The sequence below is a fragment of the Kogia breviceps genome, chromosome 3 (assembly GCF_026419965.1).
Source record: "Kogia breviceps isolate mKogBre1 chromosome 3, mKogBre1 haplotype 1, whole genome shotgun sequence".
NCBI classification, from domain to species: domain Eukaryota; kingdom Metazoa; phylum Chordata; class Mammalia; order Artiodactyla; family Physeteridae; genus Kogia; species Kogia breviceps.
The window spans coordinates 120828900-120854212 of NC_081312.1; the positions used below are offsets into that span (position 1 = coordinate 120828900).

The following is a 25313-nucleotide window of genomic DNA, read 5'->3' on the forward strand; positions in this document are numbered from 1 at the left end:
ATAGGACGTCTGTGTTGCCCTCGATCACCGGCATTCCGATTCTGATTCCTGTTTCCATTGTGCTTCTAACCAAGTCAAGGCCAGCTCACAACTCATGCAGCCCTAGTTAATTATTTTTCAAGCACCAAGTACTGGCCATTGTCGAGAAAAGAAGTTTAGCGAGTCCTGGTCTCATTAAAATGGCTTTCAAACGCTCCCAGAGATCCTTCTGAAAGGTCTAGGCAAGTGAAAACAAAGGTTTCATTTAGTCCCTTCTTTCCTTCTTAACACAGACAAGCTCGATGGAATAAATGCTCTGACAGAGGCTTATAACAGGTAACGCTGTGTGGAAGAACAAAGGCAGACTGCCTGAAAGGTGGGGGCGGCCTGGGGGGGTTCACTCGATGACGGGACTTGAGAGGTGCCTAAAAGAAGCCAGATGCAGACATGGATGCATGTGGGCAGGGTCCCCTGGGTTCACCAGAGTCAACTTGAGCAGGCTGGAAGGTCTGCAGCCTGGTGACCTCCACCCCGGGAGTAAAAGGGCAATGGCAGTGGAAGTGTGGGCAGAAGGCGTGTTTCATTTCTGTCACAAGGCTTCATGACATCCGTACTAGGCAGACCTGAAACATGACAACCGCTCCGTTCCAGCAGGTGTGCCCTGTCATAAAATATCCCACAGGTGTGGACATTTAGGATGATATAAGGATACTGAGGAGAGAGGCAGCTGTGGACAAAACAAAAAGAATCTGCTCTTCTCGAAAGGGCAGGGGCCTGTGCCTGCCACCCTTGTCCTGAATCAAACTTGCTCTTTGCAGAGCGACCCACAAGGGTCACAGGAGCAGTAGGGTCCTTACCTCCTTGACCCTGTGGCCTCTTGAAAGCCTCAGGGACACCTCTCTGGATCCAGAGTTAAGCTACACAAACATTCTGAAAAGATGCTTTGTGGATCAATTAGGTCAGAGGTTAATGTCTTCACTCACTTAAAACACAATTTGGAGAAGCTGGACTAATTAAATAGGCATGAGGCCATAAACCCACTTGTGGCTTTTACGTGGCAATGAACAATCCAGCAATGAGAAAGATGCCTGCTAATGGCAACGGCTGTCTGTACTAAACGGGTAACAGGACTGATGGAAATGTCTTGATAATTAGACACGAAGTAGCCACAACTCCAGGAGGAAAAGAAAAGAGAAACTGTCCTCACCTTGCACCAAGTAGATACAAAGTTATTATTAAAAGAATGCAATATTTATCAGGTTTCTGCTACCACGATTCAAAAACAAAACAAAACAAAACAAAAAAACCCACCTGCATTTCAGAATGTCCTGGAGCACTTGTTAAAAATATAGATTCCCAAACCCTGAGATGAGGCCCAGGAGTCCAGGGTTTTATAACCCCCCCTCCAGGGGTCTCTGGTGCCCAGAGTTGGGGAGGGGTGAACACCACTGACATTTCAGGTGTCCACACACACACTCACCATTGATCGAGAGCTATGGTTCTCAACCTTCACTGGCAGCAAAATCACCTGGAGGGTATCAGACTCCTGGACCCCCAACCTCAGAGTCTCTGATTCAGTGCATCTGGGATGTCTGGGAATTTACATTTCTAACAAGCTCCCACATGTGATGTGGATGCATGTGGATGCTGCTGATCTGGGGACCAGACTTTGAGAACCACTGCACCACTGGGCTCTCCATCATCAACAAACCTGTTTCCTCTCAAGATTAAAGAGCTTGTTTTTTTTTTTTAAAATTAGATGCCAGTTAAAAGCACTCCCTCATTTCCAATTCACGTCCAGTCTCTTCTCCTCCTATGGGAAAGGTGGGTGGCATCCGGGGGAGGCTCACCTCTTAGGGAGTCTGAGGTGCACACTCCGGTCACCTGCCGAGATGGGGGCCCAGCCCAAAAGGGAGACCTGCGGACATGCTGGCAGAAATGCTGTGAGACAGGAGGCACCCAGAGACCACAGCCAGGGACAGATGGGCCTTTCCTCACCTCTGAAAGGGCCAAGGTTATGAGGGACTCATGGAAGAAGCAGCCAAACTCTTGGAGCAGCAGCTGAAGCTCAGAATTGCCCTCGTGAGCCCTCCCACAGTCTGTCTTATTTCTTATTCTGGCTCAGGGCATGGGGACTGGACTAGAATCACCTGGAAAAACACACCAGCACCGCCCCCCCCATGCCCAGCCCACCACCACCACCAGGACTGTGATATCATGTGTGAGAGCTGGGCCCAGGCATGAGTATTTTCCAAGCTCCCAGGTGATTCTAATACACAGGCAGGCAGAGGTGTGTGTGTGCAGAGACTCCTGGTATAGCCCCTGCACAGGGGCTGAGTGTGCAGGGGTAGTTACAACATTGCACCCTGGTCCTAGCCACGTGGTGCTGGAGCACCGGAGTCTCAAGTTCAAATCTGGCTTTGAGAGTGCTTGGCCATGTCAATCTTTCTGAGCTGTTTCTGCACCTGTGCGGTGAGGATAACAATACATGCATCATGAGGTCATGATTCAGCAGCTGGTGCACAGTAGGTACACTTAAAAGAACCGCCCTCATCCCTGGCGTGCATTATCTGTGTGACTTCCAATTTGATGCCACACAGAGCCTGCTTGGCGGGAGGTGCAAGGAATATAACTACAGCTGAGAGAGAATCCCTTCCCTGTGAGGGTTCACAACCTGGGGAGAGCAGAAAGAAAGGGTCCTAACAGCACAGTCTACTATGCAGGGTCATGCAGTAAAGTGGCAGGGGGCTCAAGGGAATGAGAACACACCTTTGGCTGCATGTGGAGGAAAATCGATCTGGAATGCAACAAGGATGAACCGGATCTTAATAGGTGGACAGTGGGGGTGGGGCCACAACATATTTTTTTAACATTTTATATTGGAATATAGCCAATTAACAATGTTGTGACAGTTTCAGGTGCACAGCACAGTGACTCAGCCATACACAAACACGTGTCCATTCTCCCCCAAAACTGCCCTCCCATCTAGGCTGCTACATAACATTGAGCAGAGTTCCCTGTGCTCTATAGTAGGTCCTTGTTGGTTATCCTCTTTAAATACAGCAGTGTGTACATGTCAATCCCAAACTCCCTAACTATCCCTTCCCTCCACCCCATTCCCCCCCCACCCTTCCAGGTAACCATAAGTTGGTTCTCTAAGTCTGTGAGTCTGTTTCTGTTTCATAAATAAGTTCATTTGTATCATTTCTTTTTAGGTTCCACATATAAGTGATATCATACGATATTTCTTTCTCTGTCTGACTTCACTCAGTATGACAATCTCTAGATCCATCCATGTTGCTGCAAATGGCATTATTTCATTCTTTTTAATGGCTGAGTAATATTCCATTGTGTGTATGTACCACATCTTCTTTATCCATTCCTCTGTTGATGGACATTTAGGTTGCTTCCATGTCTTGGCTATCGTAAACAGTGCTGCAGTGAACATTGGGGTGCATGTATGCTTTGAGACCATGTTCTTCTCCAGAAATATTGTCAGGAGTGGGATTGCTGGGTTGTATGGTAGTTCTGTTTGTAGTTTTTTAAGGAACCTACATACTGTTCTCCAGAGTGGCTGTATCAATTTACATTCCCACCAACAGTGCAAGAGGGTTCCCTTTTCTCCACACCCTCTCCAGCATTTACTGTTTGTGGATTTTCTGATCATGTCCATTCTGACCAGTGTGAGGTGGGAGGAACGAACGGCAAAGGGAAAATTCAGACCAGCCCTGGGGAAAGGGAGGAAGACCTTTTGGGGCTCAGAGCACCATGAGGAGATAAAAGGGCCTTGAAGACTAGGTTGAGGGTTGATTTGGAGGTCCTTGGGGAGTCAAGGGAGGTTCTTGAGCAGGAGCCATCCGTCAGCAACACTATCCTGACAGGTGTGGCACAGTGTGGAGGGAGGAGAAACTGCCCAGGCAACTATTTCAGCAGAGCTGGTGAGAAACGAGGCTTCCGTAGGGGCGTGCTGGCAGAACCACAGAGAAGGGTGCCTGTGTGTGATGCCTCAGATGTAAAGAGCAGCAGAGCCATGGCTGATGGGAGGCCTGGGTCAAGGAAGCTGGAGCCGAAGAGGACCCTGGGGAGCCCGCCATGCCTCAATCCGGAGCCCGTGTGAGGGTTAAGGGAGCTTCGAGGCTGGGGAGAGCCTATGAGTGCAGAGAACCTGCATCCAAAAGCCCCTCTGCTCGGAGAGGCATGGGACACCACAGCCCAGCAGGCCACCGCCCGGGGAACATGGAGGAAGCTGTACCTTCAAGCAACTCGCCCAGCAGTGGGGCCCAGCGCTGTTGGGAGCAGATTCTGAAACAGTGTGGATGTCGACCTCACATTAAACTGTAGTCACAAAAAGGCCCAGAGGTCCCCTGATTGGGGCTCCTGAACAGACATCAGCACACTTTTTCTGTGAGGAGCCAGACAGTAAATATTTTTGGCTTCTGGGCCACTTGGTCTCTGCAGCAACTCCAACTCTGTCATCCTAACACAAAAGCAGCATCTGTAAGCAGTATGTAAATAATGGCCACGGCTGTGTTCCAAGAAAACTTTATTAACAAAAATAAGCCGTGACACTTCCCTGGTGGTCTGGTGGTTAACACTCCGCCTTCCAATGCAGGGGGTGCGGGTTCAAGCCCTGGTCAGGTTTGATCCCTGGTCAAGGAGCTAAGATCCCACATGTGTCGTGGCCAAAAAACCAAAACATAAAACAGAAACAATATTGTAACAAAATTCAATAAAGACTTTAAAAATGGTCCATATCAAAAAAAAATTTTTTTTAATAAAAATTTAAAAAAATAAGCCAATGGCTGGATTTGGCCACAGGCCACAGATTGCCAAACTCCTGCTCGCTTCTCCGGCAATCCAGTTCGGGAAATTGCCTTATTCCTGAGTCTGGCAATAACAACGCTGGCCATTTATAACAAGTTTGCAAAGCACTCCTGTTGCTGCCATGGAAAAGCCATTCCGGGCACAACTTCAATGCAAGTTTGTTTTTTAATCCCATGAAAGGAAGTTGCAAGCCCATTTCAATTGCTTGCCTGATGTGCCAGGACGTGGTCTTGCAGCAAAGGCGGGAAGGGATCCAACCACAGAAGCCCAGACGGCATCTCCCCAGGATGAAGCAGCAGCAGCAGCAATTGCTTCAGGTGAGGGAGGCATACATTCTGTGGTTCTGTTTTTCACTTGAACAGCAGCTCCTTGGAGCCAGTCATTTGGGGCACAGGGGAAATGGCATGCACGAGGCATTCGTTTGTGAATTCCAGGATCTGAGGTTTGCAGAGCCAGGTAACAGAGGACAACACAACAATGAGTCCTGTAATTGCCCTGGTGGCAAACAGACTGCCCGCCCGCCTCGCAGGTTGTCCAGGGAAGACAAACAGTCAATGTCGCTTTATTTCTGATGGAATGATTTAGCCTGTGTCATGACCACATAATAAACGGGTGTAAATTTATGATTTTTTCTTAAAAAGCAGAGTAAGAATTACATGGAGAACCTCTGATTTAGACATGACTCTGGGCTTCAGCCCATGCCAAAGGCATTGGTGTGTGTAAAGGGGTGAGAAGAGGGGCAGACAGAAAACATGAAGGATTTTGAGAGCCACACATGAACCACGCATTTAACACCCCTGCGGCTCTCTTTTCTGATCTGTAATGCGGAGGTGATGATTCTGCCCTCAAAGCTTGCCACAAATGAGGAGGAAACGTGCTATACAATGTCTGTCACTGTGACTGCAGCTATGCCTGGGGTTGCGAATATGCAACATGGCCTTACCCTTCCTCGCAGCAGTATCCCGAGAGCCTACCAGCTCTCTCTGCACCTGGGTCTTTAACAAGAGACCATCGTTCCCTCTGGTCACCCTGCTGTCTGAGAGGCAGAGTCTTGGACACTCTTTCCTTAGAAAGGCCTCATTCGTCTGCATCTCTGAGACTTCTTCTCAGTCATTTCCTGCATCCTTGTGCATTATTTGCATCTTTCTCAGACCATTTTCCCCTCTGTACCCTGTTTCTTAGTTTCTCTCTTCTACTCTCTTCCCTAAATAGCCCTAAAGTACAACAGAGGCATCTTTTTTAAATTATTATTATTCCTTATATTTAGTGAAATCTTATGTTCATTTAATTCTAAGAGAATGTGTAAAGTTTTATGATCCTCTTCTTTAAAAAAAAAATCTCTAAATTTTCTTCCTGCTTATGAATCTTGTCATTGATTTTTCTCTATAGCTCAGTGGTCCATCATAGAAAAGCAAGGATTCACCATCCCTGCTGGGTACAGATAATAGAATTTTCTTCCACTCAGTGACTGAGCTGTAAAGGCACTCCTACAAATTTTTGCATCAGTCCTATTATTAATAGTCTGTGTTTAGTACCTTTCACAGGAATTGAGACCATTCTTTCAATTCACAATTTATGTGGTGCCAGGTCTCTTTTATTAGAGAAACTTCAGAAAAATAGGAGTTCAATGATTTCCTCGGCATTCAACAAAAATGTATAGAGGACCAGAGTCTTAAGAGATTTCCAACACACTAACAATGTACACACACACACACATACACACACACTCCCCAGGCAGAGCTGTTTTCACTGAATCAGACTCTCTATATGCCCTAGGGCCCGGGCTTACACTGTCAGAAGGACTGAAAACCCCAGATTGAGTAGCCATGCCAAGTTCTAATTCCGGGGTTGCAGGTGTCCTTAACCAGCTCATAGTATAATAGAGAAGACAACTATAAAAATAGGCAATTATCACAAAGGGCCAGTAGAGCTGCTCTCTGCCAGAATAAAGAGAAGTACAGTCAGTACCCGAAGAAGCACTAGAGTTAGTACCCAGTCACGTGGGAGTGACGTGGCATCAGGGCAGGTTACCCTCCGGAATGGGGACAATATTCCTTATAAGCAAAAGAACATGTATTAGTTACTTATCCAGGGACGGTCCTGAGGGTTTTACATCTATTGACATATTTATTCTACACGACGATTCCAAGAGGTAGGTCATATTATTATCCAGCTTTACAGATGAGAAACCTGAGGCTGGAGAAGATGACTAGCCTGATACTAGCCACGCAGCTGGGGAGCAGAGGGGCAGGGACTGAAGCCCAGTCCCACTGACCCCACACCTGAGTAACCAAGCAATATGCTTCCTGCCTCAGTGAGGGTCCCCTGACCCAGGTGGTAAAGGCTAATGGGCTCTAGCAGCAAACTTGCTGTTTAAAAAAAAAAAAAAAGAAAACTTAGTTATTGTTAAAAGCTATGTCGGCAGGAAAAGCATTATGAAGTCATACATAATTTAGAAAATTTTGGGTTGAACAAAGATAAACAGGCTTCTTTACAAGACTTTTGAGAGATTTCCCAATGATCATATTCATTGTTAATCACCCATCAAAATATTGATATATATTTTCCTGAAACTCTCCTGACTATGGAGCCTTCTTTTTTCAAATCCAGTGCTTCCCTTGAGAAAAATATATATACTTTCAGAAACACTAGGTTAAGGCTGATATGGGAAATGTTTTTAATTAAGTAGTAGAAAAAGCTCTGCTTTTCCTAGGAACTAATTGTATCGTCCACCCCCGCCGGCGGCTACTCCCAACCAAAGGCTATTAAACACAGTATAATTATAGCTGTATTTCCCTTTTTGCTTTGCTTGCCAGGAATCTCTGACTCAAGCCTGCAACCATGCTAGAGCAATAATGGTGTGGGATGCCAGGGCTGCACTTAAGCATTTCATTTCTTTTTCTTCCTGGTCTCCCGATTTTACTTGTAATTACACAGGAGTATGCTACATATAAACTGCTTCTACCAGGACAGTGTACAAAGCCATTATATATAATTCCTCAAAGAGCAAACCACCAAACAGGTAGGGTTAAGTCCTAAGTACCAAGATAATCTACTTCCACCTAATTATATCCTCTCTTAGAAATGAATCACCCAGATAAACTGATAAGAAAATAATATGGTTGCCAAAGCTTGTGTGTGCATCCAGGTGTAAGATAGACAGGGATCAGAACAAAACAGTGCCCGCTCATGTGCATTAAACAGCTTCCAGAAGACTAAGAAAGTCCAGTTTGGGTGTCAGAGCAATGAAGGGAACAGCCACACACCTTAAGAGTTCATCTTCCCTGACTTGCTCACACCAGCTCACTGCTCAAATCCAACTCTAAATCCTTCCACTGTTACTTCAGTGCATCTCAGGCACAAAACACCCTCAAACTTCACCTAAGACACACAGTCATGGATCGCAGGAACAACAGACGTTACTGCCAAAGTGGATGCTGAGGATGATCTAGCCCCTTCCCCCATATTTTACTGGGAGGACCCAGGAGTCCAGAGCAGTGAGGTAATTAGACCAGGATCACACACCTGTAAGTGACAGCAATGCCTCCTGATGCTGAGTCCAGTTCTGTCCCCCCTGCCCATGTTGGAAGAAAAGTACTCAGCACTACTTGGTCTCACTCCCCACTGAGTAAAACAGTCTCCTGCTTGTTGGATACATGTGACCTTGTTCAAGGAGCTAACAATGCTGTACGAATACGGAAACTAAGTACCCAAAGGGGTACCTGTAACTGATCAAAGAACTAGAGAAGCTGACGTAAGTGTGGACGTGACCACAGAACCTCTTCCTGCTGGATTCAGAAGTGGGAGCCTACTCGGAGAAAGAAGGAGGAAGGGAGGGCAGGCACTGAGGGGCACCCACTTTAGCTCCACCCAGAGCTGCCTCCTTCCGTTCCGCACAGCCCCCTCTGTCCACCCAACCCTTTTTGTCACCTGAAGACCCTCCTCCACCACGTCGCCCTCTTTTCTGTCTCTTCTCCCTCCACTGGCTCCGTCTCCATTCTATCCTCAAGCTTGACCAATGCCCATCCATGTTAAAAACCACAACTTAAAATCACCTTTCTGGTCACTGCCATTCATCTTTCCTTCCATCAAGGTCATAAAGAAAGTCCATGTTTGCCGGGTAGACGGCCCTGTTTTCCACGCTCAAGTCAATGCAGAGCAATGGGGCTTCCCGACTCTCCTAGGGCCGTGGAAGCTGTTCCTGATAAAGTTTCCCAATGAGCTCCTACATCTTAAATGTGAGTGTTATTTTCCTGCCCTTCTCATACCGGGTCTCTCTGATTTCTGACATAGCCGACCCCTCTCTCATGACATCTGATGGTTCTGGAGTCACTGTACTATTCTCATGGAGGGGATCCCCACATTCTCCATTACCCACATGCTGATGACACCCAATCCCTGCCTGCAGCCCCAGATGGTCACCACCCCCAGCCTCCACAGGTCCCAACACAGAATTCTGCCCCCTCTCGGCTCAGGGCACCCAGCCCTTCTGATCCCTCCCTCCATAAACATCCGTTCTTCACTGGCATTTGCACAATCCCAGGTCCCAGAAACCCGACAGTGCTTCTCGGTACCACACCCCGCTGGCCTCTGCTCCTCGCCTCTCCCTCCCCCTCCTCCCACTCCCTCCTCCAGACGCCACTGGTCTCAGTTCTGTTGCTTATTCCCTCTTCTTTCCCGAATTCTCCCAAGTACATTTGCATTGGCCGCTGTCCTCTTTCCTGTCTCACCTCATTCAATCCATCCCCAGTTAATTCTCTACATGAAACTCTCCAGTGATGCCCACTGGCAACTAGAAAAGCCCAAGCTCCTTGGCTTGGACTGTTAGACACACCAAGGTCCGGCCGCATTCCGCCTCTAGGTCAGCCTCCTGCAAGAATCCTCCTTGCACTTTCCTACACTGGCCTGGATCTTTCTCATTCCCTGGCCCTCAAATGGGCAAATATCATCCATCCCACACCACTCACCTCAGAAACCCCTACTTACCCAGCAGCAGGCATTTCAAATGACACCTCCTCCGAGAATACTCTTCATCTTCTCCCTGGCCATGATTATTCTGGCCTGTCTAGCGTCCCTCATGAAGGATGAAACTCCTTGAGAGCAAGGGCTGTCTTATCATGTCTGTGGCCCTGCTCCTGAGCACTGAGTAGGGCTCGTGATGACTAAGCCAGGTCACTACATACAGCTGTCCTGCTCAAAGGTGACCCACCAACTGGTGAGCGGGGACTGAACTCAGCCCCTATTCCATTCACCCCACTTGTGTCCACTGGAGGCAACAATACCAATTCCCCACGGGCACGACAGCTCTGCACAGGCGCACAGCAACCTGAGTTGGTAAACACACACTGTAAGCTCTCCTGCCCTCCTGCAGCTCCCCAGTTGTCCTTCCCTTTGTGCAAGTACCTAAATAAGCAGCATGGCCAAGCTGCTCTGTCCACTCCTGGAGCTGCGTGCTGCAAGGAAACTTCTGAAATGTGGGAACTGTGCTAATTAACTGCTTGGAAACACAACTGTGCAGACCTGGTCTCCAACTCAATATGGTCCATGAGTAGCGCTTGGACATTTTAGGCAGTTCCTAGGGCTGGGAGGGCAAATACACATGAGCCCAAGACAAAGACTGAACAACATTTGGCCTCAACAAGGCACAAAGCCATCTGTTCCTTGGGTTCCATGCAGTCTTTCCTCCTCACACCTGCGGTTACTCTGAGAACTGCCCTCATTTCCTCTACACATCAAGCATCACTTAGTATAGATGATCTGAGGGTCAGAGGGGTGACTATGTGCAAGGTACTAGGCCAAGGATATGGGACCTAAAGTCCTAGAGAAGTCCCTGCTCTCCCTGAAATAACAACAAAAGCTAACATTTTATAGCACTTACGGTGTGCCAAGCACTGCTCCTATTACTCTATGTATGTTAATCCATTTCATTTGCACAACAATTCCATTAGGTAGGTACTATTATTATCCCCATTTTACAGAAAGCAGAGGCCCAGAGGTTAAGCAATTTGCCCAAGTTCTTCCAGGTAGTAAATGGCAGCACCAAGTAAAGCCCAGGCAGTCTGGTGCCAGAGTCCATACCTTTAAATACACATGATTTTTCCTGCCACATGATTTTTCCTCTCTAAAAGATGGGAAAAGACAATGGGGAGAAAATAGCACTGTGAGTAACTTGACAAATTCTCTCCTCAAAAAACAGTGACAAAACTAGACAAAATTGTCGAAAACAACTATTTCAAGACTCTGGAAATTGACTAAAACATACAACAAATTGAGGAGCATTTATTCAAGAAAAACTTCTGAACCTCTGATAAAAACAGTGGGGATCTGGGTTCTTTCCCTCCCTCCCATGTTGGTTGGCCCAGTTGCTCTACCAGGTGGGCTGGCCTTGCAAACCAGCAGTCTTGTGGCTGGAGGGAGTCCACTTGATTTGCAGTGGATGTGAAAAACCCCACACTCCGTGGTGCTGTAGGTAAGAATAGCGATCCCAATGGCAAATGAACAGGGGAGTCCACTTCAGCTACTTGGAGGTCATAGTGCTGGCTGGGGCAAGCAAAAGACTGGCAGACTATACAAAAATGTAACAGGAAGATCAGCCACAGGGTCCTTGATAAGCTCCCCAGAGATTTCTGGTTGACTGTAAGGCCATGCACAAGTGGAAAAGAGACCAGAGAGGGTCCACTTTCTCTACTCATTCCTGCCTGACTGTAAGCCTGTGTACATAGGCAAAGGAGATGCCAAAAGGCCCAGAAGAAAGTAAAAGCTTGGAAGACATAAAAGCTGCCTTAAGGTTGAATAAAACCTTAGTGCTTGAGGCATTTGAACTCAAACTCTGACCAATCATTGACTATGCAGACACAGAGCTGACCCCCAGGAAGAAAGGCTTAAAAATAAAAACAAGAATTTAAAACATGAAACACACACACACACACACAGGAATTAAAAACAAAAAAACTGAGTCAAGATATCCATGACCACACACCAAGAGAGAGACAGATTCCACAGATTCAGTCTAGGCAAGTAATTAAACAGCAGTGATGGCAAATCCCAGGTGGGAGTGTGTGTGTGGGTGGGGGGCGTGTACAGAAAACTGAATCCAGAATTACTAGAGTATATTACCTAATAGGCTCAATTTTCAACAAAAAATTAAGTCGTGCAAAAAACAGACAGGAAAGCATGGTCTTTCCTTTCTCAGGGGAAAAAAAGGAGTCAACAGAAGTTGTCTCAAAGTGGGTCCCAATGTTGGACATAAGAGACAAAGGCTCAAAGCACCTAATATAAATATGTTCAATACACTAGAGAAACCTATGTTTAAAATTTAAATAATATGATAATAATCCAATGAATACAGAATCTGAATAAAGACATAGTTATTGTACCAACAACAAGAAGAACAAAAAAAAATAGAAATTCTGAAGTTGAAAAGTATGACTGAAATTAAAAACTCACTAGAGAGGCTCAATATCAGATGGGAGATGTCAGAAGAAATAATCAGTGAACTGAAAGATAAATTAATATATTATCAATCTGAAGAGCCAAGAAGAAAAATGAATAAAATCTCAGATACCTGTGGGGCACCAATAAATACACCAATATACATATAATGGAAGTCCCATAAGGAAAGAAGAGAGAAAAAGGGCAGAAAAAGTATTTTAAGAAATAATGGCTAAAATATCCAAAATGTAGTGAAAAACATGAATCTATAGATTTAAGATGCTCCACAAACCCCAAGCAGAACAAAAGCAAAGAGATCCATGCGCAGACACATTATAACCTGTTCACTTATATGTTGAAAGGCAAAAAAATCAAAAGACGACCTTCAAAGCAGCAAGAAAAAAAAAAAAAAAACTCATCACATACAAGGGCTCTTCAATAAGATTAAGAGCTGACTTTTCACTGGAAACAAGGTAAGTCAGAAAGCAGTGGAATGGTATATTTAAAGAACTAAAAGAAAAAGCTATCAATCAAGAATACCATAACCAACACAACTATTATTTGAAATTGAAGGCAAAATAAAGATATTCCTAAATAAACAAGACTGGAAGAATTCATTGCTAGCAGATTTTCCTTGCAAGGGACATTAAAGGAATTCCTTCAGGTGGAAGGGAAATTACACCATACAGTAACTCAAATATATACACTAAGAAATAAAGAGTACTAGGAAAATTAAATATGTGAGTAAATACAGAAGGCTGTATAAATATATTTTTCCTCTTAACTTCTTTAAAAGGCACAGGATTGCATAAAACAATAACTGTATTGCTCAATTAATAACATATATAGATTTAATATATATGTGGCAATGGCACAAAGCAGGAGGGAGAAATGGAGCTTTATTGGAGCAAAGTTTCCATATTTTACAAGAATTAAGTTAGGGGACTTCCCTGGTGGCACAGTGGTTAGGAGTCCACCTGCCAATGCAGAGGACACGGGTTCGAGCCCTTGTCCGGGAAGATCTCACATGCCGCGGAGCAACTAGGTCTGTGCGCCACAACTACTGAACCTGCACTCTAGAGTCCAGGAGCCACAACTGCTGAGCCCATGTGCCACAACTACTGAAGCCTGCGTGCCTAGAGCCGTGCTGCACAACAGGAGAAGCCACCACAATGAGAAGCCCACACACTGCAACAAAGAGTAGCCCCCACTCACCACAACTAGAGAAAGCCCGTGTGCAGCAATGAAGACCCAATGTAGCCAAAAATAAAAAGATGAATAAATTATTAAAATATGAATTAAGTTAGTAGTAATCTGAAGTAGACTATTATAACTGTGATGCATATTGTAGATGCAATCACTAAGAAAATGATTCAAAACATAAGGAGAGAAGGAATTTAAATGAAACATGAAAACAATCTATTTGACACAGAAGAAGGCAATAAAGAAGGAACAAAGGTACCAAAAAGATATGAGACATAAAACAAATTACAAAATGGCAGATGTAAACCCAACCACATTAAACTGATAACAGAGCCCCACAATAAATGAAAAAGAAATTGACAAATGAAAGGAGAAATAAAAAATTCAATGATAATAGTTGGAGACTTTAATATCCCTCTCAATAACTGATAAAACAACTAGACAGAAAATCAAAGAATAAAGAGATCTAAACGACACATTCTACCAATGTTACAACTCAATGATAAAATGACAAACAACCCAATTTTAAAAATAGGCAAGTAATTTAAATAGACATTCCACCGAAGAAGACATACAAATGCCTAATAAGCATTTGAAAAGATACTCAGCATCATTAGTCTTTACGGACATGCAAATAAAAATCACAAGTTACCACTACCCACCCACTAGAATGGGTGTAATAAAAAAATACAGACAATACGAAGCATGCACATGGATGTGGGGAAACTGGAAGCCTCATTTGAGGCTGGTAGGAATGAAAAGATGCAATGGTTACAGCCACTTTGAAAAACAACTGGGCAGTTTCTTAAAAAGTTGTATATAAATTTACCACATTAATGTAAATTGATACAGCCACTAAGCAGAACAGTGTCAAGGCTCCTTAAAAAACTAACACTAGGGCTTCCCTGGTGGCGCAGTGGTTAAGAGTCCGCCTGCCGATGCAGGGGACTCGGGTTCGTGCCCCGGTCCGGGAGGATCCCATATGCCACGGAGCTGGGTCCGTGAGCCATGGCCACTGAGCCAGTGCATCCAGAGCCTGTGCTCCACAACGGGAGAGGCCACAACAGTGAGAGGCCCGCATACCACCAAAAAACAAAAAACAAACCAAAAAAACCACTAAAACTAGAGCTATCATATGATCCTATAATCCCACTCCTAGGCATATATCTGGAGAAAACCATAATTCAAAAAGATACATGCATCACAATGTTCATTGCAGCACTATTTACAATAGCCAGGGCATGGAAGCAACCTAAATGTCCATGGACAGAGGAATGGATAAAGAAGATGAGGTATATATATATATATATATATATATATATATATATATATATATATATATACAATGGAATATTACCTAGCCATAAGAAAATAATGAAATAATGCCATTTGTAGCAACATGGATGGACCTAGAGATTCACTTATCATACTAAGTGAAGTAAGTCAGAGAAAGACAAATATCATATGATATCACATATATGTGGAATCTAAAAAAACAAAAAAAAATGATACAAATGAACTTATATACAAAACAGAAATACACCCACAGGTATAGAAAACAAACTTATGGTTACCAAAGGGGAAAGGTGGGAGGAGGGATAAATTGGGAGTTTGGGATTAACATATACACACTATTGTATATAAAATAAACAATAAAGGATCTACTGTATAGCACAGGGAACTACTCACTATCTTGTAATAACCTATAAGGGAAAAGAATCTGAAAGAAATAGATATATATCTATGTATAACTGAATCACTTTGCTGTACACCTGAAACTAACACAACTTTGTAAATACACTATACTCCAATAACATAAAAATCTACCACATGACCCAGCAATTCCACCCACAATTCTACGCAAGAGAATTGAAAACATACGCCTATAGAAAGACTGCAAATAGCATTATTCATAATAACCCCAAACTGGAAACGACCCAAATGTCCACCAATGGTCAATGAATAAACAAAATATGGTATATCCATAAATACGATACTAATCCAATCCAGTTAATCTAATATCCACTACATTACAATACCAAGGAATAGTATTTGGAAGTGAAATGGAACTAACTGCCAATACATGCTACAACATAAATTAACCTCAAAAAAATTATGCTAATTGAAAGAAGCCAGATGAAAAAGATTATATATTGTATTATTCCATGTATTTGAAATATCTAGAAAAGGCAAACCTGTAGAGAATGAAAGCAGGTTGCCTGGGGTGGGGCCTGACTGCAAATAGGCATGAGCAAACTTTCTGGAGTGATGAAAAATTTTTTAAACTGGATTGTGGGGATGGTTGCACAACTTTATAAATCTACTAAAAATCAGTGAACTGTACACTTAGAATGGATGGATTTTATGGTATAGAAACTATATCTCAATAAAATGGAAAAATAAGACAATGTGTACACATAGCCAAAATGGAAGGCATGTGGTAAGTGCAATAAGAAAATGGGGGTGGACTGGGGAGGTTCATGAAAGACTTCCTGCAAGAGGAATCTTTGGAGCTAGGTCTTATAGAACAAGTAAAACGTTGATAGGTTAAGATGAAAGAAAGGGGAATCCGAGTGGAGAGAGCCTTCCATGCAAATGCAAGGAGGTGGAAAAGGGTGGGGTATGTTTGGTGAACTGTGCACCATTGAAACTGAGCAGGACTCTGTGGGGCTCCTGGGCACAAAAGCCGTTCTGTGTCCCCCACTTCTTGTTTGTAGGAAATAGGCTTCATGCAGCCTCCATGACCTTTCCTGCGTTCCAAAGGTCAGGTTCAAACAGTTGCTAATCAGGGAACGGAGGGGAGGCGGAGACAAGGGAGAAGCAGTCAAGAAACAATAGTGCAGCCTTTGGGCAGGGTCCGGGTTCCTCCTCAAGGGATACACATAACAATATCTTTGAGCTCTTCTGCAGAACTAAAACTCCCACCAGGTGGAAGAAGTTAACTGTGTGCTGCCCACAAGCACGTAGACTCCAGACCAGTTGGAACCAGAAGGTTGATGATGCTGATTCCCACTTATCTCACCACCAACCAATCAGAAGTACGTCCATGAGCTGATCACACCCTCTTTGAACCATTACTATAAAACTCCTCACTACCCCCTCCAGGCCGGCAGGCACTGCTTTGAGGGCATTAACCCACTGCGGTCCCTTTTGTCTGGCAAAGCAATAACGCCATTCTTTTCTACTTCATCCCAAACTCAGTCTCCAAGATTCAATTTGGTACCAGTGTACAGAGGCTGAATTTTGGTGACACCATCCAGTTTGCCAAAGTGCAGAGGTGAGGAGAGGTGGTGAGCAGCAGACCTATGTAACAGTTCACTTTCTGGCCCTGGGCCAGCTCCTAATCTAAGCCACTTTCTCTCGTTCTATCTACATCAGCAGTTGTGGAGTTCATGTTGGTGTGACTATTTATGAATCACCCAAGTGATGTCCAGAGTTCCAGAAGATTCTGGGGTACATTTGGGGTGGGGTCCAGCAGTTGGAAGTTTGAAATCTCTGCAGGTGATTCCTTTGTTATTTAAAACTCCAGCATGACTTTCCCTAAAAGAGTTCTAAATAACTCTTCAGCTGGAAACACAGTAGCCTTTCCCTCCTTCCAGAACTATATCTAGCCATGTCTTTACCTCAAGTGGAGAGCAAAGGGTTCCCTTTTAAGCATTACTTTTTGTGAGTAAGGAAAAGGAGGCATCATGAGGAAAACTCTAGAGCAGTGTTTTTCAACCTTTTTTCATTATCACACACCCAAGAGCCTTTTTAGACATTTCTTCCTAATTGGCCCCCCCGTGATATTTTAATACCACAGTCATACTACATATCTGCTTATAAGTTGTGTGTATATCTATGCTTTATACATAAAAAGAGCAATAATGTTTTTGTGCCCCGCTCCCAAAAGAAGCAATTTTCCCTCCACTAGGGGTGATATCACCCCCCCCCGAGTATGCATGCGCTGGCAGGGGGGAGGTCTCATGATGAAGGCATGGAGAAGAGGACCCCAACCCCCTGAGTAAAACGCTAGGATCCTGTGGATCTAAATATCAAATTCCTTTAGCTGAATTTTTCCAGATCAGTTGGAAATGAGGAAGTGAGTACAGCCTTCTTGGCCCTTTGAGAAGAGACCCAAATGGTTCTGAGGGCCAGAGAATAATACAGCCAGACCCGACAAGAACAATTATGGAAATGAGATGGTTTGTATCTAATAAAACCTAGGGGCCAGGAGAGACACCCTGTTTGGGGAAACTGCATAGACATGCAGGTCTAAGCTGGTATTAGAAATGTTACCAAATGTACAAGAAAATGCATTCTGTAAAGACTGCAATCTCCACTTTCTAGAACAGAGGCATTGCCTCTTCGGTGGGATGACATACAGGGTAGTATATCTGTTGTCTCTGTAAGAAAGTGGCTACTGCCTCACTTGGGACCAGAGAGCTGTGAGCATGTTGCTATGTGCACTCTTGACCCAGGGTCAGGGCTCTGCTATTGAGCAGGGACCTTTGTGTATGATGGATGGTCAGCGGATGCCTCCCCTGGGACGTGCTGGAGCCCTATCATGTTAACTGGGTCACGTTCTCTCCCTTTGACTTCATGCTTAGGAAATAAGATGTGTTGAAAGAGACACCTTCACGCAAGCCAAGAGCATCGGAAATAAACCCTGAGCATGTGCTTTCTGCCTCGCATTCCATTTTGACTCAGAAAACTCTGTGCGTCTAGAGTGAAGACTCTCGTGCACTCAAACACACCTGTCTTTGCCCAGCAGTTACAGCTCCCGCAGCTGACATGTCAACCACTGCAGGATGCCTCGATGAGTCAGAAAACAGAACAGATAGCCTTGCAATTGCAGGCCCTGGACATCTAGTTCTGACACTGCCTTTGGGACCCTGCTGCCAGAGCCTGGGCTGCAGGGTAGATTCAGCTCGGCACATGGGAACAAACCCATCCACTCGGCCACCAGTGTCCAGGGAGACTGGCTTTATCAAGATGACAGTCCTGGCGTTTGCATCAGCAGAGAAAACTGCTTGCGACAGAGTCTAAAGAGCCAGGAGGAAGGAAACGGAATCATTTGAATCATTTGAAGGCTGTTGATTGTGTATTGTGATCCAAAGAATGTAAAAACCAGGATAAAAGATTAGCAGTCACATCCAACTCCTTAATATTCTTGCTTTGTTTTGAAACCAACATTTTGTACAGAAAATGTCCCACAGTGTGGTAGAAAGTGACCGTGTGTTACTGTTAATTCTTACAACTCTCCAGCTGCCAAGAAGGCATGATTCTATTTTCCAGAGGAGACTAAAGATCAAAACAGTTACCTATTTTTCCTAAGATCATACAGCTAGAAAGTGGCAGAGTCAGGATTTCCATCCAGGACTCTTTGGCTCCTGAGCCCGTCATACCTCTCGACAGAATAATAACTGGCACCACAGAGACTTTTCTAAGGACAGTTCTGACCATTCTCTTACAAAAATGATAGACATCTTATGTAAGGCTCCCCTTTATTCACACTGGGAAGAGTGTCCCTCCAGAAGGAGCAGCTCCACGTGCCACTTTTGCCTGGAGTTCCAGCCCTGAAAAAAAATTGTGGCCACACCATGGATTTGATTTTTATTTTATTGGCAGATAAAGGTTCTTTGTGATGACTAGGGCCATCACTCTGACTCCCCAACCAGGACGTAACTGGCTGGTTTACAGAGTAGAGAGATGCATATGCTTATGCTGGGAGCACTTCTACAAACGCAGGAAAAGCTGCTGCCTTAATTCTAGGACCATTTTATGAACTGAAGACATTTCAGTAAAGTCTCTCTTTGACTATGCCTGATTCTTCCTTTTAAGCTGCTCTCTCTGGGGTAAGCAGTAATTCCAAAAAGAAAGGAGAAATAAATGGGGAAAATGAACATTGGGAATTGGAAGAATCAGGCTTCTCTGGTGGGTCAAACCCACAAACAGAATGAGCGCTTTACTGAATAGTTTCCCACTCAGAAACAAGAAAGGATATCGATCATTTTGACTGAGGTGGGTCTAGACAGTTCAATGTCCCCCCTCTGCCTAGTTAAAAAAAAAATCTATGTGAGCTCCAAGAGGAAGATTTGCATATATTAGAAGTGAAGAACATAATAAAAATGCAAACTACCACATGATAATTTAATAACCTGTGATGATAAATGCCACAACACTTGAGAACTCAAAAAATTAGATGGAAGAAAGCTGGAGTATAAGCTTGGTGCAATAACCCTAAATGTTTAGACTGGAGGAATCAGAAAAATAGCTTCAATATCTCATATAATATGAAATGGGGCAGATTATTAAGAACTACTACAAGCACCATGAATCAATGGTATTGGCTGAGGAACCAGATGGCAAGTCACCCTCATTTTCTCCCAATCATCAAATGTTAGTTTCATTTACAAAAAGCTTCCATATGCAATCCTGACTCAATAAATGGTGCCGGATGATCAATATAGTTGAACTAGCCTACAAGGGAGTAACTACACTCATTTCAAAACAGCCCTAAATCCTACAGCCTGGTAATAGGTTTCACTTACAGTAATGCTCTTCAGGGAAATGTATCATATTAAAGTTCCTGACACTTCCTTTTCCCATTTCATTAAGAAATGGACCCAGAGCCGGAGGCACCGCTTTGGAGAACTTCCTCTCTGCTGAAACTGATCATCTTATTGTTAATATCTCTGGTGATGGAGTCTCATTTCTCCCACCCAGGCACCAGGTAAATGCATTGTGTTAATAATACACAATACAAAGAGAGTCGCAGGCCTTCTAGCCCACAGGTTGTTTTGCTTTAAAGGTTTCTTTTTCATGTAAAATACATCCCCTCAAATGTAGTTCTGGAGATTGGATTTGAAGAGCTGCCTACACTGCTACAGGCTGTGAAATAATTGCTGAGGAATTCTGTTCCCAAAGGACAAACAAAGAGGCAGGGAGTTTCTCTACTCACAAAGCAAATTCCTTGAGTCTCTAGAGAGGGCTCACAGCCACAAGACCAAGATGATCCTGTGGATCTAGAAGAATGAACTCCAGCGTGATTCTTGTGAGTTCTTCCCAGGTACCTACAACCTGCTCCTAAGACACACAGGCTCTGGAGGGTCACAGTTTTGTGCCTTTACATAGCAGGAGTAGGGCCTCCCTAGGTAAAGTGGGGCTCAAGCAAAGGTAGCACTGTCATCATGGGGGAGCCTTTTAGAAATGCAAAATCTCAGACCTACAAAGTCTGAGTCTGCATTTTAACAAGATCTCCAGGTGATCTGCACTTTCAAGTCAGAGAAACACTGCTTCAGGTTACATGCTTTATAATCTGCTAACCTATTACTCCTAGGCATCACGAAGCTTCTTAGCAGCCTCCTGAAGGATGAGGGAAGGAAGGTAAACTTATTCAGTCAGTGAAATGCTCAGTCTTACTGTGTAAGTATATTTGGGGACGGGGTTATATAAAAACTCTCTGACCTTCAAGATCCAATCCACCCAGCAGTAAGTTCTGTTGGCTCTACCTTGGTAGATCCCCATCTCTCAACTCTTCTATCTGCACTGCCCCTGTCTGTGCCCCAGGCACCAGTATCCCCTCCCATGAGCTACCACCACATTGCCACGCCCCTCCCCATCACCCATGGTAATGAAAGAGATTCTGAGTCCAGGAGGCATTGCTCAGGATCTTCCTATGGTTCCCCTAGAATAAAATTCTAACTCAGGACCCTGGCCCGCAAGGTCCCGAAAAACTCCACCCTGCCCTCCTCTCCAAGCTCACCTAATGACCACAGTCTACTGTGTTCACCATTCGACCACCCTGGCCTTCCTCCTGTTTTTGCAAACAGGCCAAGCACAGCCCCAACTTTAAGACAATTTGCTGCTCCATCTGCCTGGAACACTCTGATCCCAGATCATGACAAGGCTCTCTCCTCACCAAACAGGTCTCAGCTCAGGTGTTCTCTCCTGACAGAGGCTTTCCTTAAACAAGCACCACAATCCCTTCCAAGCCCATCACCACTACAACGCCCTCTTTTGTCCTGATTGCACTCCCGTTCCTTGTCTGGAAGTGGCTTGTTTACTGTGTGCCTTTATTTTATCTACTCCTTTACTAGCACACAAGTTCTTTGACAGCCAAGACCTTCTCTCTCTTTGCTGAATGCTAGTGCCCAGAAGAGCAACTGGCATATAGCAGGAACTTAATGTTGACTTCTTGAATTTATTTCTTGAAGGATGAATGTGTGGATGGATGAGAAAGTACTAGCCTAAGAGTTCTAGTCCTGTTCTAATCACTTGCAGATGTTTGAAAAATGCCAAATATTGAATCACAATCTCTAAACACTAGAGCATTCAGAGGACTGTGCTGTCCAACACGGTAGCCTCTAGCCTCATGTGGCTACAAGTTTAAATTAAGATTGAATAAAATTTAAATTGCAGTTCCTCAATCACACTACCCATATGTCAAGTGCTAATTAGCCAAATGTGGCCGGTGGCTACCCTACTGGACAGCACAGAGACAGCACATTCCCATCATCACAGAGCTCTATTGGAGAGCACTATTCCACAACTTAATCTGAATCTAATTGATCATATGGCTCATTTATGCATTGCATCACATTTATTGAGCCCCTATTACTAGCAAGGCACCATACTAAGTTCTAAAGATAATAGTAACAATAATAACAATAAGAATAACAGAAAATACTTTCATAGTGCTTGCTGTGTTACAAGCACTGTTCTACAAGCTTTACATAGATAGCTTCATTTCATTTTCATATTAAATAGTACAGAGAGATTTAAGAAACTTGCCTATGGTCACAAAGCTGGTGATAGGAGTCGGCATTCGAATCCAGGCCCAGTTTAATGGACTTTGGTGAAGGGAGAGCTGGACAAGAGATCCTGCATGTTTCACTGTGATGCTAACAGAGTCTCTGGCTGACATAGGGGCTTCGTCAATGCCACACACCTGAGCCATGTGTGGCACGGCTCAGGTGAGATCTCTGTCTCGATGTGTAAGCTGTTCTCACCTCCTTCTTGTGTCAGAGGAATGCAGCCCAGGAAACAAGGTCCAGGCTGGACAATTCCTTTAAAACCTTAATGGATAAGAGCTCTCTACATTCAAATTGCCTTACTCACAGGTAAATCCACCTATTCTGTGAGAAGTCCAGGACACATGGCAGAGGGTTTAATGCTGAGCAGGGCCTCTTCAGATACCTTTGGGCTCTGTGAATCTGTTTGGGGGGTGCTTTTCTCCAAAGAGTCACTCAGACCTCTGCTTCCCATGACTCAGTGAGGTAGGCTGGTGGAAGGAGACAGGGCAAGCCTCAGGGCTAGATCCACCGTGCTCACTTCCAGAAACTACCATCCACTTAAAGAGTAAGACCATGGAGAACCCTCACTGATCCTGGTACCTCATTTGTGAAATGGTAAGATGAGCACCTTGTAGGCAGTTGTAGGATTTAGAAATTATATCCCATAAGCATCAAACGGGGCAAAGATGGCAGGTAGCTTGTCCTTTCAGTGTCACACTAGGATAGTGTTTAACACACTTACCCGAGGATTGATTACTTAACTATCTAGGGCAGGGGTCAGCACTCTGGTCCGTGGGCCAGATCTCACCCTCCACCTGTTTTTTAAGTAGTGTCTCTGGAACACAGCCATTTGTTTAGTCTTCATAATTACTTTCCTGCTCCCAGGGTGGAGCTGAAGAGTTGTGAAAGGACCACAGAGACGGAGGGTGGTGGGGGGGGGGGGGGGCTGCAAAGCCTGAAATATTTGCTGTCTGTCTCTACAGGTCAGTCAAACCCTGATATCTAGGGGATATATCTGGGTTTGACTTTACTATTGACAATATATTAAGGCCTTGGACACTGTGAAGCTATGTGTTAACTTGTAGATTTCTGGGTGGAGAGAAAAAAGTGAGCTGGGATACAATCATGACAGAAGCCTCAGTTGACCCTATGGGCAGTTCTGAAGATAGGATGACCCTTGACAAATGCAAGCAGGGGGTGAGAGGTCTGGCCTTTACACCTAGAGATGGATCAGACATGGGGTGCCCAGGAGGCCAGGGGACTTTCTTCAGTTAAGGCAACACCTTGATGGGGTTCTGGGCAGGTCACCCAAAATACAATGCTTAGGCATACTGATTATTTTGAATTAAAGTTATTTAAGGAACAGCTAGGGCAAGAAAGATAGTCTGACCCTCCTTTCTGTCCCGATAAAAGCAGGAAATAAACCTCCCATGTGAAAGGCACCCTCCCTGTACCAGAAGGAAGAGAGACATCCTTATCACCAGAGATAGGGAATTCAAGGCCGAGAAGGCTGTATCAACAAACCCTGTTACTACTTCACTAATCTACTACCCCAAGTCCAATTCCCTTTGTCTTATTAATTCTTCAAAATGTATTGTTTCTTTGTTTAAAAGGTATAAAAGCTGCCTGCTTTGGTCAATTCTTCGAGTCTCATATTTTTTATGAGCTCCCATGCATACAAAATTAAATTCGGTTTTTCTCCTGTTAATCTGTTTTATATCAATGTAATCATCAGACTAATCACAGGACCTGGAAGAGAAGAAGGGAAAAGTTTCCCTCCCCTACACCCTGAAGGGAGCTGACAGAGAGGACTTTTTGCTGGCAGCACTCCCAGAAGCTGGAGTACCTCAAGGCTGATCTAAATGGTACCTCACCATTTCCTCCACACTTACCTAATCATTCTCTTCTATCCTTAAAAAAAAAAATGCCTATGAATACCCACTTCTTCCAATGCTCTTTGAGCCAGCTTTACCGACTTATTGGTTCCCTCAATAATGAGTAAGTATAATATTTGACTTAGGTTCACTCTATAATTATATGGAAGACAACGTTTTTCACTTCCTCACAATTCTTTTTTGACAGAATGCACACATGAAGTGGCCATTATTGTGATATTGTTATAAAAATAATAATGGAAAAAGCAGTGATTTAAAATGAATGGGAAGTTCACACCCAGCAAGGCCTTCATTGCTACATTCCTCAGAGCCATGCCATCCAGCCAGGACAGAACTGGTGCCCCAGTGGGTAAGGAGAGCAGAGAACTCCTCCTCCAAGGTCAGCCCCAGTGGCTAGCTGGAGGGGGAAGGGAGGCTGCCCAGACCAGAGACGCTGGAAAGTAACCAAAGGGGAAGGCTAACTCAGCCTTTGGAGCTGGTGTTTGTCAGACGCTTTATTTGGCTCGTGCTAAAGGATGGAGAGCAGACAGCATCTTCTGGGGAGTCTAGTTACGTTTCTTGGCTTGAGGAAGTAAAAAGGTAGATACAGCATCTTGAACACCTTTGCTTTAAAAGGCACAGTGAGTGCTCGCTTCGGCAGCACATATACTAAAATTGGAACGATACAGAGAAGATTAGCATGGCCCCTGTGCAAGGATGACACGCAAATTCGTGAAGCGTTCCATATTAAAAAATAAAATAAAATAAAAGGCACAGTGAGAATCGGAATGGTCTAGGCCACACATAGAAGGATAAAGCCCTGGGCAAGGCCACTGGGAGGGTTCTGTGCCTGCTGGTGAGGCTTTGGGCTGAGTCATGAGTAGATGTCAAGGTCTCTCTGAGAAGAGGTTCAGCGAAGGCTCAGGGAGGACCCAAAGTATAATATATGCTTCCTGCCAACAGAGCACCTGGCCATGATTAGGGGCAGGCTGCAACTCATTTAGAAAGACAACAACAGGGGGATGGAAATGGATGGATACAGTGATGAAGACATGGATAATTATATGATAAAGCAAATATAGCCAGATGTTAATTGTAGAATCATCACAGTGGGTATATGGGTATTAACTGGACAATTCAACGTTTTTACATGTTTGAAATATTTCTTAACAAAATATTGGGGGAAAATGACTATTGATAGTACAGAGGGACCAAAACATAATCT

At 44.3% G+C, this 25313-nt stretch overlaps 1 protein-coding gene and 1 non-coding gene across 4 annotated transcripts in view; one reads left to right on the top strand and one right to left on the bottom strand.

Moving 5' to 3' along the window:
• Nucleotides 1–25313, bottom strand: part of SLCO3A1 (solute carrier organic anion transporter family member 3A1) — a 345269-nt gene that overhangs the window by 273310 nt on the left and 46646 nt on the right. The window lies entirely within an intron of this gene.
• LOC131754204 (U6 spliceosomal RNA) lies at nt 24734–24840 on the top strand. Its single transcript, XR_009335234.1, has one exon. It is a non-coding gene; the product is annotated as a U6 spliceosomal RNA (small nuclear RNA).